We start from the raw sequence: 18,026 nt of genomic DNA, 5'->3' as shown, positions 1-18,026 counted from the left end.
TATATGCCCTTGAGCTGAGCCCTCCAAAATGGAGTTTGAGGCCCTTTAGGTGTGCCCTCCAAAAATGGAGTTTGATGCACTTGAGGTAAACCCTCTAAAAAAAAATATTTTGAGGCCCTTAAGGTGAGCTCTCGAAAAAATTATATGGATGTCCTTGAGGTGAGCCCTCGAAAAAAAATTGGAGGCCCTTGAGGTGCACCCTCCAAAAATTGTGTGCAAGTCTTTCGTCGCCCCCTGCCCCCTTTTTAATTATACAGTTCTTGAGGTGGAGGAGGAGGAAAGGAGGGGGATATGAGCTTGAGCAGACACATGGCACTTCATTATTTGCTGCTCTCCACCAGTAGGGATGCAAAGTCTGGGTCAATCCAGTGGCTGCTCATTTTTATTAGCGTCAGCCTGTCAGCACTGTCAGTTGACAGGCCGCTGTGCTTATCTGTGATATTTTCTCTGGCTGCGCTGAACACCCTCTCAAAGAGAACACTGGGGGGAAAGGCAGGACAGCACCCCCAAGGCATAGAGGGAGAGTTCTAGCCACAGGTCTAGCTTGGACTACCAATAATTGTAGGGTGCACAGGGATTAGGCAGGATAGGGTTATGGTCAACCAGGTGCTGCCTCAACATCCACCAATACTTGTCCCTCCTCCTAACAATAGGCCTTGCACTGGTGGAACTTTCCCGAGGGTGTGGCATAAATGTGTCTCAAACTTTGAAGAATGTTCCCCTGATGGTTGTAGACCTGCTTGTTGTTCCCACACTCTGGTCAGAACTATGCTCTCTGCAACCAGCAACGTTAGGTGGGAAGATTTCCATCATGTTTTTAAGCAGTTCTTTTTGCTATTCCAACAACCGATTGCTCCTCTCCTCTACAGGAATGAGAGAGGAGACGTTATCCTTACACTGGAGTTATAGGAGCGTGAAGATCCAGTATTTTATGCTGGCCATAATGTGGGCAAAGCGTTCTTCATGGGAAAAGCAGCCAAACATGAGGTCAGCCATGTGTGCCAGACTTTGAATAGGCATGACTTCGCTGCCCTCACTAGGAGCATGACTCTACACTTACCGGCCACTTTATTAGATACACCTGTCCAACTGCACGTTACCACTTAATTTCTAATGAGCCAATCACATGGCGGCAACTCAGTGCATTTAGGCATGTGGACATGGTCAAGACAATCTCCTACAGTTCAAACCGAGCATCAGTATGGGGAAGAAAGGTGATTTGAGTGCCTTTGAACGTGGCATGGTTGTTGGTGCCAGAAGGGCTGGTCTGAGTATTTCAGAAACTGCTGATCTACTGATATTTTCACGCACAACCATCTCTAGGGTTCACAGAGAATGGTCCGAAAAAGAAAAAAACATCCAATGAGCGGCAGTTCTGTGGGCGGAAATGCCTTGTTGATGCCAGAGGTCAGAGGAGAATGGGCAGACTGGTTCGAGCTGATAGAAAGGCAACAGTGACTCAAATAGCCAACCGTTACAACCAAGGTAGGCAGAAGAGCATCTCTGAACACACAGTACGTCGAACTTTGAGGCAGATGGGCTACAGCAGCAGAAGACCACACCGGGTGCCACTCCTTTCAGCTAAGAACAGGAAACTGAGGCTACAATTTGCACAAGCTCATCGAAATTGGATAGTAGAAGATTGGAAAAACGTTGCCTAGTCTGATGAGTCTCGATTTCTGCTGTGACATTCGGATGGTAGGGTCAGAATTTGGCGTCAACAACATGAAAGCATGGATCCATCCTGCCTTGTATCAACGGTTCAGGCTGGTGGTGGTGGTGTCATGGTGTGGGGAATATTTTCTTGACACTCTTTGGGACCCTTGGTACCAATTGAGCATTGTTGCAACGCCACAGCCTACCTGAGTATTGTTGCTGACTATGTCCATCAACATCTGATGGCTACTTTCAGCAGGATAATGCGCCATGTCATAAAGCTAGAATCATCTCAGACTGGTTTCTTGAACATGACAATGAGTTCACTGTACTCCAATGGCCTCCACAGTCACCAGATCTCAATCCAATAGAGCATCTTTGGGATGTGGTGGAACGGGAGATTCGCATCATGGATGTGCAGCCGACAAATCTGCGGCAACTGTGTGATGCCATCATGTCAATATGGACCAAAATCTCTGAGGAATGCTTCCAGCACCTTGTTGTATCTATGCCACGAAGAATTGAGGCAGTTCTGAAGAAAAAGGGGGTTCAACCGTTACTAGCATGGTGTACCTAATAAAATGGCTGGTGAGTGTATATCTCCTTCTCATTTTCCCATCTGAACTGAAAAAAGTGGAATGGACCCAACTTAAGTGCTACCCTCAGCAGTATAGGTAAATGCCTCCTCCTCCTCAACAGCCTCCTCTTCATCCTCTTTCTCCTGAAATTTGCTCTGAGAAACAAACATGAGTGTACTCTGGGTGTCAAGCTCTCTTATACCCTCTCCCATCTCAGCCTTCCCCATTTGCAATGCGTTCTAAGTTATAGTGATCAGAGATTCTTTGAGTACAGAGAAGTGGTATTGTTAAGCTGAAAATACCATCATCGCAGCTCATCCACCTGACCCCTCAAAGATACATAACACCTTGCATATGCCAGTCATCCATGGCCACTCATGGCTGGCGAACTGTGGAAGCTGAGTGGGAGGCACACAGGGGTTTTGGAGCTGATACTCCATTAACGCTCTCTGCTGCTCACAAACTCTGGGCAACACGTAGTATGTTGAGTTCAAGCGCGTGCTGATGTCGCAAAACAGCCGGTGAAGCGGCAAATGTAGACACTGCTGCACGCTCAGGCTCGCCGGAGCTACTGTTGACTTGCGGGAGTGTAATTCCTGGAGTAGTCACTAGCGATGGCACTAAACTCACCAGGGAGCGGAGTCTAAGGGGCCGCTGGTTTTCACCATAGCCCGCCGCAAGGCGGGATGGACTTGCTGCGGCAGGCGACCCCCAGGTCGCTACCCCTGGCTTGGTTGCTAGTGATGGCAGGCGAGGCGTGGCAGGAGCAGTAGGCAGGAGTGCAGGCAGAGGTCTGTAGGCGTGATCGCAGGTGGCGGACAGGACTCAGGAACAATGGGAAGACAGCGGGCAAGAACTAGGGACAAGGACTGCAGACAGGGACTGGGAACAAGGACTGAGGTCAGGAACAACAGGGAGCTGGGCCAAACGCTATGGGAAGCATGTAGAGGCTCCAACACCTGGAAGGGGGCAGGGCTGGAACTTATAGGGGAGTGATAGACACTAAACCAATTAGGAGTGCACTGCCCCTTTAAATCTGAGACAGCCGGCGCACGCGCCCTCGGAGGCGGGGACGCGCGCGCCGGCCGGCACAGTGACGGGCAGGAACGAGGCAAGGTGAGGCGCCCCCCTGGGCTGAAGTAGCCGCAGTGCCGGGTCCCTGCCTGTGGACCCCGGCTGCTGCGGAACTGGGTGAGGAATCACGGCGGCGTTCCGGAGTGCGGGACGCCGCCGTGGCCCTAACAGGGAGTGGGCACACAGGTAGCTGTGGCAAATTTGGGGCACATTTTTAAAAAGCGATGTATCACCAAGTTAAAAATGGGGGCCATGCATGGTATGTGTGGGAGTTTGACAAGCTCCAGAGCAGCTACCAGGTTACTCCCATTATCACACACAATCATACAGTACATGGTCCTATGTGCAGCAGCGAGAGCCACAGTTTATCACATGCAGCACCTCTGCAGCACTGTACTTTTTATGACCCAAGCTGATGATTTTCATCACGGCCTGTTAACGTCTTCCCACGCCAGTGCTGCAGATGCTAGCACCCAAAACAGGGGAAGAGGCAGGCTGGTGCAGGTTGTTGTCTGTTTGTTCTCTCCCTCTCAGACTAGTGCTTGGCTTCCAAATGATGCCGCATGCCTGAAGTGGTTAGGTTGCTCATTTCCGAGTCCCTACTCAACTTGGAATTTCAAAGTGTGTAAACCGCACTCAATTTCTGGTCTGCCCACACATTAAAATATCTCCACACCAACAAAGAATGAGCCCTCAATGGGGGAGCTTTGAGTGAGGGGCTGCTATGGGGAAGAGCTACGGCCCTGCTAGCTTTTGCCTGCCTTCTCTGTATGGACTGTCCTCTCCTCAAGGCCACCCCACTGCCTCCTCATGTCTGCTTTGCTGCTGCCCATGCCTCCCCATCTGCCCTGCTTCCCTCGTTAGACATGAGACCTGGCCAGGTCAGGTCACTCACTTCGTTGTCCACCACCTCTTCTTCCATTTCCTTATTCTGCTCCTCCTCCTGCCCACAGGACATACCAACAGGCTCCCTTGCTGACAACTGTGTCTTCTCATCGCTGATCATTTTACTCTCAAGTTGCCAGTCCAAACTACCATCACTCGGTGCTCCAATGTTTGGGCATGAGTACAAACAAATTTTTCAGGTACCTCCTGCCTTTCTTATAGTACTTGCGAGGAGTCAAATTCAGGAAAAGGACCTAAGAAGAGCTCCTCGGAGTGGGCAAGGGTGAGTTCACTTGTTTGGTAACATTGGGCAGGGTGGGAGGACAGAGGGTCAAAGTAAAGTTACTGCAATACAGACTCTTGGCTATTGAGACTGGACTGTGTGGATGACTGGGTGGTGGACAATTGACTCAAAGCGTTATTCGCTATCCATTTGACTACCTGCTCCCGCTGTTCTGGCTCCCGCCCCGTGCTTAACTGGCAGATAAAGCGAGGGGTGCTGCCTGAGCGGAATCCTGGCTGCTCCTAGGCAGCGGGCATTGTTTCCCGATGCGGTAACCAATGGCTTGTGCCTGCACCATCATTTCCGCGCTCACGTCCTCTTTCCTTTAAGTTAGCCTTTCAAAAGATATAACTTTACACAAAGTTACAGGATATATGGCAGTATTGGTTTTATTGTAACACAATTAACTATAGTATTGCAAGGAACACAGGCGTCAACACAGGCGTATTCAGGAGAATTTTCAGCTTGGCAGCGGCCTGGGTGTTATTTTTATTTTTTTGGGACGTAGCACAGAGTGACAAAAATTGCCTGTGGCTGTAGTGGTGGTGACGCAGAATACTCTGTTGGTTACAACTTGTAATTTCATAATATAAAAAAAAGTTAAAAAATACTGTAAAGGGACATGTATATGGGCAAACGTGAGAGCGCAGGCAAAAGCCATGGGCCTGGGCATCTTCAATCAGAGCCTGCTGCTGAGGCACAATATCACAACTTTGCAGGATCCCTGTCCACCTCTCCCTGTTAGCAGATTCAGTCAGTACGCCACCACTGAACACAGAGCAGCGCAACCAGGTGTTAATTTGGATGGCGGATAACATGGCCAGTCATTTTGCCAGCACGCACTCTGAGCTAACAGTTCCGGAGGCACCAGAGGAGATTGTGTCCACCAATCCCCAAAGCGATCAGCATTTCTGAGGTGGAAGGATCTGCAGCAGTGGCTGCGAAAGGCAGCAGGGTAGGCAGAGGGGGAAGGCAGGTCTTAGGCTGTGTGGCACTGATGAGAGTCTAGAAGACAAACTCTCCGTGTTTTGAAAACTGTGCAATGCAAAGATCAGCAGGACAATGACCCCCATCAGTCTGACCATCACTGCCATGTTGGCAAAGCACCCAGATAACTGGGATGAAGGCTTTTCTCCTGAATAAGCAAATGCCTTCAAACTTGCATGCAACCTCCTCAGCCACACCACTGCCTTCAAACTTACACGTAACCCCCTCAGCTACAATTTTTTAGAGAGTCAAAACTGTCTCTCAACCACAATTTTTTAAAAGGGTCACAACAGGCTCTTATCCACATTAATAATGAAGCTCAGAAGAGGGTCTCAACCACAATTTTTTTCGGGGTGACAACCTACTCTTATCCACAACTATAAAAAGGGTCACAACTTCATGCTCTCTTTCCCACTTATAAGGTGGGTCGCCAATGGGCTCTCGCACTAAACAGGTCGGGTCTGACCATGTTACACACACACAATGACAGTTACCAATGGGTGTTGTTGATTCCCTCTCCTCTACGGCATATATTGTATCCATGCATGCTTCCCTGCTGTGTCAGTTCAATTTCCATGGTATTTCCATCACTTTCTGAGGATTACCTATGTACCAGACCCCCTCCCCTCTGCCGAAGAGGGGGTCCCTGAAAAAATGCTCAAGTCTACCATTGACTCGCTCAAGTCTACCATTGCTCAAGTCTACCATTGTCTACTTGAATCGAGCACTCGATCATCAGAAAATACTCAAGTAACAAGCATTTGAGCATTTTAATTTCTGGAGAGAGAGCAGCAGCAGACTTGTGCTGCGTTTACACGAAGCGATAATTTGCCCAATCGATCGTTTAACGATTTTGAAGCAATGATTTGGCTTTTATAACGATCAGCATTTAGATGAATAAATTGTTAGAAAAATCGTAAGAAAATTCGTAAGAAAAATTGTTATTGCGCTCGTTTTTTAAGATCGCTTAAGCTCATCTTTCACATAGGGGGAATCTTTGAAAGACTGTTTACACAAAGCGATCTGCGTATTTTTAGTGAACGACAAACGACGATTTGAGAACATGTTGAAAGATCAAAATGAACGATTTCTCGCTCGTCGCTTGATCGTTTATCGCTCAAATCCGATCGTTATTGCTAAAATTCGAACGATAATCGTTCCGTGTAAACACACCGTTAGTGATCACTGTCATACCTGCAATGATTTTTTTTTTCTAAGAAAGTTATGCTGCGTTTACACAGAACGATTATCGCTTGAATTTTCGCAATAACGATCTCATTTGAGCGATAATCGGCTCGAGTAAACACAGCAAACGATCAAGCGACAAGCGATAAATCATTCATTTTGATCTTCCAACATGTTCTCAAATCGTCGTTTGCTAAAAATTTGCAGATCGCTTCATGTAAACAGTCTTCAAAGATTCACCCTATGTGTGAGATGGGCTTAAGCGATCTTAAAAACAATCGCCATAACAATTTTTCTTACGAATTTTCTAACGATTTATTCTTCTAAACGCTGATCGTTATAAAAACCAAATTGTTGCTTTAAAATCGTTGAACGATCGATTGGGCGAATTATTGCTTCGTGTAAACGCAGCATAACATATTAAAATTTACTTTTATCCAATTTCTGACCTTTCATAAGTTGTGATAGTTGGCGGTCCAGCTGTTGAGACCCCCATAATCATTACAACAGAAGCATTTTGGGTTTTTTGCCCATATTACAGCCATATCAATTACACTATTTTTGCTGCAATAAAAATCATGGTAAAAACACATGAAAACACATAAAAAATGGCATGTGTGTATTTTATTTTTCTATCAATAGTTTATCTGTACACCATTAAGAAGAAATTGTCATATAGCAGTATTTGTAGTGTTTATGATGATGTCTGGATTTAGCCACTAGGTGTCAGTATCACACTGCACATGGATAGTAGTGTCTTCATTTCTTAACTTTGTATCACTGATATTATTATAAAGAAATGTTATAACAATGGACACAATGTTCCTTCATTGTGCAAATATTAGTGTTATTTTTGGACACTTCTTTTAATTTTAACCCTTTAAGGACCGAGACAATTTTCGCTTTTGCGCTTTTGTTTTATTCCTCCAAATGTTTAAAAAAGCCATAGCACTTGCATCTTTTTTTTACCTACAGACCCACATGAGCCCTTTTCTTTGCGCCACTTATTGTACTTTGCAATGACAGGCTGAATTTTTCCAGAGAATATGCTGCAAAACTGGAAAAAATTATTTGCGTGGTAAAATTGCAAATAAAACACATTTTTTAATTTTGTGTTTACGCTGTTCGCCCTATGGTAAAACTGACTTGTTATCAATGTTCCTCAAGTCTGTATGATTACAATGATAGGTAACTTGTGTAACTTTTATTTAATTTGACGTTTTTTTTTTTTTTTTTTAAGTAAAACCTTTAAAAAAAAAACAAACAAACTTAAATGTCGCTTAAAACTGCTCTATTCCCATCCTTATAACGCTTTTATCCTTTGGTCTATGGGGCTCAATGATCTGTACTTTCTATCAGTACCTTGATTGGGCATATGCGACTTTTTGATCACGTTTTCTTTACATTTTTCTGGATTTGATACGACCAAAAATGCACAATTTTGCACTTTGGAAATGCTACTACGCCGTTTACCATGAGAGATCAGGAAAGTGATAATAATATAGTTTGGGCGATTATGCATGCGATGATACCAAATACATATTTTTTATGTATTTATTTTTAATTATAAAATGGGAAAAGTGGGGTGATTCAAATTTTTTATTAGGGGAGGGAATTTTTATTTATTAATAAATATATTACACTTAGGCTGGGTTCACACTGCGTTTTTGCAATCTGTTCAATGTATCCAATTTTAATTGGTTACTTTTAATGGACTGAAAAACATAGCCAACGCTACTTTTGTGTCCCTTAAAAAAAAAAGCATCAGTTTCGATCATTTTTTTTTTTCTTTTTTTTTTTTTATAATGGAAGTCAATGGAAAAACAGATCCAAACGGATGACACAATTGCATCCATTTTGCATCCGTTTTTTCCCCCCATAAAATTTATACGTTTAACAGATTGCAAAAACACAGTGTGAAAGCTGAAGTTGCAAACACACAGATAAATGAAACAGCTCACCACAATGGCAAGATACAGACCCACTACAGACATGAAAATAGTTAAAAGCAGCCCCCCCACAACTGCTAAAAAAACTTCCACAAAGATAATGAGGCTCTTGGTTACCACTTGAAAATGGTGTAAACTACCCCACCACGTTACGGTGGCCTCATATCGGGGCAGACCCTACATTGTACTATGGCCTCTCCATGGCATTAAAATACACCTATGCTCTGGGCATGCAAGATCCGTCTAATACCGGCACAAGTAATTACACCACCTGGGTGGAATAGGTGGAGTGCACCACCAAGTAAAGGCAGCCACTCCCCCATCTGGAACACAGTTGGGGGGGCTGCTTTTAACTATTTTCATGTCTGTAGTGGGTCTGCATCTTGCCATTGCGGTGAGCTGTTGCATTTTTTTGTGTGTGTTTTTATTAATTAGAAGTGTCTCTGGGGGACTTCTAATACAACTACACTGATCTCTCATAGAGATCAGTATAGTATAAATTATAGAGCACTGATCACTTAGATCAGTGCTGTATTACTCTGGGCTGCTGCAGCCCACATCTTTGGAATACCAAGCCGGGATCAGCGTCATTGCGATGCTGAGGCCCAGCCAGGTAAGAAGGAGGGATCTCCTCTCTTCGCATCAAATAAGGGAGATCCCACCACGGAGGGGCTATAGAAGACAGTTAAATTCAGCTTTTAGTTATGACAGCTGCATTTATCATATACAACTAAGAGAACAGTGAACACGTTATATAATGGATGCATACACACACATCCATTATATAACACATTCGCCGTTCTCTTAGTTGTATAGTGTCTTATATTGGATGTGTTTGGTTGCACCACTTTTTGATATTTAGCTGTGCCCACCATTCCTTCTTTCGTTTAGCTGCATTTATCAGTCTTAATTACACGGACACAGCGATTGACCCCTCTCTGAATCCCTATAGCGGACATATGATGTACGGGTACGTCATGTGTCCTTAAGGGGTTAAAAAGCATTAAAATCAGTTAGTGCAGTGGGTTTATAAACAAGCTATTAGTTACCACCAGGTACCTACGGTTTACCCAAAGCTAAATAAACTGCCGTATATATTGGGTTAGAACATATTTCTGTATTCACATAGTAGAGATTAATATATATATACCATTGTTGAATTTGTTTTCGGGGGAACATGGGTAGAATGTGAAATATGCAAAATTAGCCACTAATATTCCCCAATAGGAAGAAGTATGCAATACAATGAATGACCACTAGGTGTCATAGTTAATAAATTCCTTACATAACATTAATTTAGGCTAAAACGTTAGAATGACTATGTAAGCCTGGAAGGGTCATTACAAATGTGAACGAACTCTATACATACATGGAGGCAATAAACATTGTCATAATAGACTGGGGACAAGCATAGACATAATTATATCTAGGGACATAATCTAGAAATGCAATGGTATTATTTCAGTTGCAAAAATATGTTTAAAAGAGGGGGGAAAGGTCATAATATGGTGAATGGCTGAGCCATGGGCAGTTATTAAAGGGGTTATTCAGCAAAAATCGTTTTCTGTCAAAATAAACTGGTTTCAGAAAGTTATATAGATTTGTAATTTACTTCTATTTAAAAATCGTAAGTCTTCCTATACTTATCAGCTGCTGTATGTCCTACGAGACATGAACTGTCCAGAGTCGTAAAGGTTTTCTATGGGGATTTGCTGAGAGCAGAGTGTCAGCAGAGAGAACTGTGCAGACTGGAGAGAATACATAACTTCCTGCAGGACATACAGCAGCTGATAAGTATGGGAAGACTTGAGATTTTTAAATAGGAGTAAACTACAAATCTATATAACTTTCTGAAACCAGATTTGAAAAAAAATAAAAAAATTAAATAAAATATATATATTTTCGCTGGATAACCTCTTTAAGTATAAGAAATAGGTTAATGCCTAATTTCTTTCTGCCCCTCTGGAAATATATTCTGCACTATATACATTCGGTAAACCCCTTTCATTATGCTTCAGAATGATTGTGGACTGTGGATTGGGGACAGTTATTATGCTTGGATAAAATGAAAGCTGTGATAAGTTGCCATGGGCAACAATGGACGTTATTACTTAAAGACTGCATGATAAATCTCCCTCCTCCTTTATAGACATTATTGTATAATTGCTAAAAAATCCGCTTTTAAAGTCGACAGACCCAGGAAACTGATGTCCCAGGTATGTATCGGGAAGCCTCACCCCCGGGTTGGCCCGCTAGTTAAACAGCGCACTGACAGAGCTAGGAACCGTTGTGCAGGACTATGCCAGTATCTCCTGTTGCTGCAGGCAGTATTCTGTCCCTGGCCACTAGAGGCCGCTCTCTCCTCCCAGCGCATGATGACGTCACTCATGCAGTCATGGAGAAGCGCTGTAGGCAGGTGAGTATGGCTTTGTTTTTTTGTCTTGTTTTGTTTTTTTAATTCCACATGGGGCGATGCCTACAGTAACCCGCTGAACCGCTGCCCGCCCGCCCGCCGAACCGCCGCCGCTACAGAACGCCCACCGCTGCCGAACGCCCGCTGCTCTGGACTAGACTCAACTATTACTCTCATGGTGATGGGAGAGTAGTAGCTGGGTTATATCGCCGCCGCTGATGCTGCTGCTGATGCCGCGCAGGGGGAGCCGCTCACTCTGCAGCTATCATCCCCCTCCGCTCCCCCCCCGGCCAAACTTTACACTGACTGTGTGATGGCTGACTGGCATGTGTGATCGGAGAGCGGCACCGGGCGGGGATTCAGCCATCACACAGTCAGTGTAAAGTTTGGCCGGAGAAGGAGGGGGGAGCGAAGGGGGATGATAGCTGCTGCACAGTGAGCGGCTCCCCTGCGCGGCATCAGCAGCAGCATCAGCGGCGGCAGCGATATAACCCAGCTACTACTCTCCCATCACCATGAGAGTAGTAGTTGAGTCTAGTCCAGAGCGACGGGCGTTCGGTAGCGGCGGCGGTTTGGCGGGCGGGCAGCGGTTTGGCGAGTTACTGTTATGTACTGATTGCTTACACTTACGGAATACTTTGGGGAGCAAGGACACTTGCTCCCCAAAGTATTCCATAAATGTATTCAATCAAAAACACTGTATACTGTATTACATTTACATACACATCCATTGTAATTACAATGGAGTGTCCAGCAGGGTCGCACTATATATAGAAGATAATGGTACCTGCAGGCGATCCATCGTAATTACACCTCCGGTTCGTGACGTCATCTCTTTTTAGAGAATCTGAAGTCTCCCTGATCTACTAAATTAAGTGAAATAGCCCTACTGTATATGTGCATTTCCCATAATTAATGTACATTAGAAATTTGTCTAACTTTCCATAAGTAATAACATATTAAAAAATAGTTTGGGCCGGACTTCTCCTATTAACAGCAAATAACAGACTTTATTTGCCATTAAATGACGACTGTATACCATATATTCCGGCATATAAAACGACTTTTAAACCCCAAAAAATCTTCTCAGAAATCGGGGGTTGTCTAATACACGGGGTATGGTTGCCCCATACGGTGGGGGGGCTAAAAAATGGCCGCATCTCCACCGTATGGGCGAGCACTGTAAATAAAGAAAACCACAGTTACCTCACCTGGGGCCCTTTCCCATCCACCGCGCGTCTTCTGTCCTGTTCCCGGTGCAGGCAGTGTGACGTACACTGACTGCGCCGGGGATCCCCAAAGCTCTCCTGAGCAGCCAAGCATCTCATCGGAGAAGCTCAGAGACGCTTTGGAAGAACACACACAAACGATTTTTTAGTCATTGCCTGCAATTACACAAAACTATTATCGTTTAAATTCGAATGATATAACGATAATCTCTCCGTGTAATAGGGTCCTAAGAAGAGACTTCCCCTCCCCCTCACTGCCCTGTGCCCTATAGGGACATATCAGCCAATCCGAGATGGAGAACACTACAATCCCCATCATCCCCCCGAACATTGAGAGTCAGCGATCCGCCTGATCCCACAGCAGAACCGGCAGCGACACCAGACATAAGAGATGCTAATTGTCATGTCGACTTTGTTCCCGCACAGACATTTGCAGGGTGTTCTGAGGAGTAAAACATTGATTGTTTTTGCACTTTTGAAGTGAATGTGATAGAAAATAAAGGAAAAAACACAACACTTCATTTGCAAGCCAATACCTAATTTGCATAAAACACAAAAAAAGCACCAAAAAACAACCTGTAACCAAAGACATGCAAAAACCAATGTAAGATCAGCAAAAGCTTTCAGTCTTACTCTGCATCTAAATCCACCATGTTTACCAGCTACGACATATACTGTGTGACCATAGCCTCAATGTATCATCAATCCCACATCTGATACCCAGAATACAATAACATTATCCCCCCCGGATATATGATACCCCTAATACAACAAAACTATCCCCCCCCCCGGATATATGATTCCCCTAATACAATAACATTATCCCCCCCCCCCCGGATATATGATACCCCTAATACAACAAAACTATCCCCCCGGATATATGATACCCCTAATACAACAAAACTATCCCCCCCCCCGGATATATGATACCCCTAATACAATAACATTATCCACCCCGGATATATGATACCCCTAATACACCAAAACTATCCCCCCCCCCCCCAGATATATGATACCCCTAATACACCAAAACTATCCCCCCCCCGGATATATGATACCCCTAATACAATAACATTATCCCCCCCCCCCCGAATATATGATACCCCTAATACAACGAAACTATCCCCCCCGGATATATGAAACCCCTAATACAACAAAACTATCCCCCCCCCCGGATATATGATACCCCTAATACAACAAAACTACCCCCCCCCCCCCGGATATATGATACCCCTAATACAACAAAACTATCCCCCCTGGATATCTGAGACCCCTAATACAATAACATTATCCACCCCAGATATTTGATACCCCTAATACAACAAAACTATCCCCCCTGGATATCTGAGACCCCTAATACAATTCTGGAGCCTACTGAAGCCTCTTTTATTCTTCCGAAGCTCCCCCGGCAACGAATGTCTCCGATGGGACGCTCGACTACTCGGGAGAGTTTTATGGTATGTTACACTGCCTGCGCCGGGAACGGGACAGGAGGCATGCGGAGGCCGAGAACAGGCCCGAGGTGAGTTAACTGTTTGTTTTATTCATTTAGCTACAGTTAACCCCTGCCTGACCGTAGCAGGGCTGCAGTCAGACAGGGGTTAAAATTTTCCAGCGTTCTTCTTAAAAGTCAGGGGTCGCCTTATACGCCGGAAAATACGGTAATAAAAATGGACGTTATTTTGACGGTGTGTAAACATACAGTAGTCCAAGAGTAACATGTTCTGTGGTCTTCTAAATGTCACCTCTACCTTTCACATGGCGCTTGATCATCTGTCAGGATTGTGCATTTGCGCTCCTCAGTTCAGGTTGCACAGCAGAGAAGGTGTTGATTCCTGAGCCTTGTCTGAACAGGGATCTGTCTTGTTTGTTCAGCCCCACCCGTTTTGTGTGTCAGAGTTCTGGCAGTGAAGGAGTTACTCTGCTGCTAGAGGGTGGGTTCACACTACGGAATTCTTGCGAATAAACTCGGCGGAATTCAGTCGGCTGTCCGCGCGCACGACATGTCACTTCTTTCAGCGGATAGCGGAATACGCCGGCCCAAAGAATGGTGTCTATGGAGCCGGCAAAAAGGCGTGCGGCCGTGCGCGCGGACAGCTGACGGAATTCCACAGAGTTTATGCGCGAGAATTCCGTGGTGTGAACCCACCCAGATTCTTTGCTACTCAGGATTCCTTCAGGTGCTCAATATTGTGCTCTCTTGACTGACAGATGCCTCTGCCTGTAAGGGTTTACTTGCACAGATAGATTCAGGAGGTTGGTCCAATGAAGTTCTGGACAAAGCTCCTGGTCTATTATAAAAGCCTGACACTCCAGCAGTTAGATACTGGCTATTGAGTGTTACTCTGTTACAGCTTCTATTCTGCTCCCTGTCTGTCAATTTACCATTAGCTTTTACCTTTCTGTTTGTTTACCTGACCCTTCCTTTGCCTGCCGATTTTGTACCGCCATTTTGTACTGCCCGCCATTGCTGACCTGGACTTTTAACCCCTTAAGGACCGGGCCTAAAATGGCCTTAAGGACCGGAGCAAATTTTATGAATATGACCTGTGTCACTTTATTCATTAATAACTTCGGGATGCTTTTACCTATCCGGCTGATTCTGAGATTGTTTTCTCGTGACATATTGTACTTCACATTTCTTGTAAATTGGAGTCGATACTTATAACGAATCTTTATGAAAAAAACCAAAATAACGTGAAAAATTGTAAAAAAATGCATTTTTCCAACTTTAAACCTTTTCTGCTTATACAGAAAATGGTTATGCCACATAAATTATATATTAAATAGCATTAGCAACATGTCTACTTTATGTTGGCGGCATTTATTAAACTATATTTCATTTTTTTTAGACAATAGAAAGCGTAAAACATTAGCAGCAAATTTCCAAATTTTCAGTAAAATTTCAAAATCAGATATTTTTAGGGACCTGTTCAGGTTTAAAGTGTATTTGAGGGGCCTGTATGTTAGAAAGCCCCACAAAGCACCCCATTTCAGAAACTAGACCCCCCAAACTCTGCAAAAGCAGTTCCAGAAAGTGTTTTAACCCTTTAGGGGAGTCACAGAAATAAAAGCAAAGTGTGTAAGAAATTTGAAAATTTTAATTTTCTGTGCAGAGATTTTATTGTAATCCAATATTTTTCATAATTATAAACTTATTACCAGAGAAATACGCCCCAATATTTATTGCCCCGTTTCTGCAGTTTATAGAAATACCCCATATGTGACCCTATTGCGCTATTTGACGCAACCACAAGCCTCAGATATAAGGGAGCGCCTAGTGCATTTCAATGGCTCCGTTATATTTGGTCATTTCTGACTGTATCACTTCAGCTTGGCAGAGGCTCTGGGGTGCCAAAACCTAAAAAACACCCCTAAAGGGACACCATTCAGAAAACTACACCCCTCAAGGAATGTAACAAGGGGTGCGGTGAGCATCTGGACCCCACAGGTGCTTCACAGATTTTCCCAACAATATGGCGTGAAAAAAGACAAAAGTATTTTTTACACTAAAACGTTGTTCTAGACTTCAATTTTTCATTTTCACAAAGGGATAAAAGGAAAAAAAAAACACAAAACATGTAGCGCAGTTTCTCCCGAGTACGGAAATACCCCACATGTGGACATAAAGTGCCAAGCGGGCGCAGGACGAGCCTCCAAAGGGAAGGAGCGCCAATTGGCCTTTGGAAGCTGAATTTTACTGGAATGGATTTCAAGGGCCACGTCGCATTTACAGAGCCCTCGTGCTGCCAAAACACTGGAAACCCCCCACAAGTGACCCCATTCTGGAAACTACACCCCTCAAGGAATCTAACAAGGGGTTCAGTGAGCATATGGACCCCACTGGTGACGGGCACAAATGTGGAACAATGTGACGTGAAAGTGAAAAATTTCATTTTTTCACTTTCACTGCAAAAATGTGCCCGTCATCAAGGGGTCCATATCCTCATTGCACCCCTTGTTAGATTCCTTGAGGGGTGTAGTTTCCAGAATGGGGTCACTTGTGGGCGGTTTCCAGTGTTTTGGCAGCACGAGGGCTCTATAAATGCGACATGGCGTTCATCATCCATTCTAGCCAAATCCAACCTCCAAAATCCAAATGGCGCTCCTTCCCTTCGGAGGCTTGCCCTGTGCCCACATGGCGCTTTATGTCCACATGTGGGGTATTTACGGACTCGGGGGAAATTGCTCTAAACATTTTGTGTTTTTTTTTCTCTTTTAACCCCTTGTGAAAATAATAAATTCAAGGCTAGACCAACATTATAGTGTAAAAAATGTAATATTTCATTTTCACGCCACATTGTTCCATATTTGTGTCCGTCACCAGTGGGGTCCATATGCTCACTACACCCCTTGTTACATTCCCTGAGGGGTGTAGTTTCCATAATGGGGTCACTTGTGGGGGGTTTCAACTGTCTTGGCAACACAGGAGCCTTTTAAATGCAACATGGCCCCTCGAAATTCATTCCAGCCAAATCCAGCCTCAAAAAACCAAATGGCGCTCCTTCCCTTTGGAGGCTTACCCTGCACCCGCATGGCGCTTTATGTCCACATGTGGGGTATTTCCGTACTCAGGGGAAATTGCTCTACAAATTTTGTGTTTTTTTTTATTTTTTAGCCCCTTGTGAAAATGAAAAAATCAAGACAAGATTAATGATTAAGAGTAAAAATTTAAAACAAATTACACCAAATGTTGGTCTAGCCTTGATTTTTTTCCATTTCCACAAGGCGTTAAAAAAGAAAATAAACGCAAAGCGTGTAGGGTAATTTCCCCTGAGTACGAAAATACCCCACATGTGGACATAATGTGCCATATGGGCAAAGGGCAAGCCACCAAAGGGACAGAGCGCCATTTAGAGGCTAGAATGGAGGATGGAGACCATGTCGCAATTACAAAGCTCCTGTGCTGCCAGGTCAGTAGAAACCCCCGACAAGTGACCCCATTCTGGAAACTACACCCCATAAGGAATCTAACAAGGGGTGCAGTGAGCATATGGACCCCACTGGTGACGGGCACATATGTAGAACATGTGGTGTGAAAATAAAAAATACAATTTTTTTCATTTTCACGTCCCAAATGTGGCCGTCACCAGGGGGCCATATCCCCGCTGCCCCCCTTGTTAGATTCCTTATGGGGTGTAGTTTCCAGAATGGGGTCACTTGTCGGGGGGTTTCTACTGTCCTGGCCGCACAGAGGCTTTGTAATTGCATCATGGCATCCTCTAATAGGAATGGCGGCCATACCTATTTAGCTGGGGAAAAGGGACAATTCTAATTTATTTGGGGGTATTAGGCCAATTATTACTTTATAAGGTTGGAAATGACAGGTGTCCATCAAACTCAACCTGTGTTGACCCAGAGGAAGGCAAAAAACCCCTCGTGAGGCAGACGACAGTAGCCTCATCACAGGGGAAAAATTCCTTCCTGACTCTATAATGGCGATCAGAATAATCCCTGGATCAACGTGACCCCTGAAATAGGAATAAGGGACAGAATTTAGATAATGTAGAACCCCAGTGATGTGTGGTGCGCCTTGGAGCGATCCAGTATGCAGAGGCCGGGGTGATCAGGACAGGCGTCACACTGGAAAATGGTGTCCTTCCTGATCCCCCTGTTACACCACACTCTGCACTTCTTCTGGGGTCTCCTGTTTTCCAGTGTGGGGGACATCACCTGAAAATGTTGTCCTGGTGCGATACGGGGTCCTTCATATCCATAAGCGCTGGGTCCGCTCCATGGCTGCTAAATATTAGGGCGCTATTACTACTGATATGTTTGGATCGTGCC

This window comes from Dendropsophus ebraccatus, chromosome 6 (assembly GCF_027789765.1).
Source record: "Dendropsophus ebraccatus isolate aDenEbr1 chromosome 6, aDenEbr1.pat, whole genome shotgun sequence".
NCBI classification, from domain to species: domain Eukaryota; kingdom Metazoa; phylum Chordata; class Amphibia; order Anura; family Hylidae; genus Dendropsophus; species Dendropsophus ebraccatus.
This window is presented reverse-complemented; position numbering follows the sequence as displayed.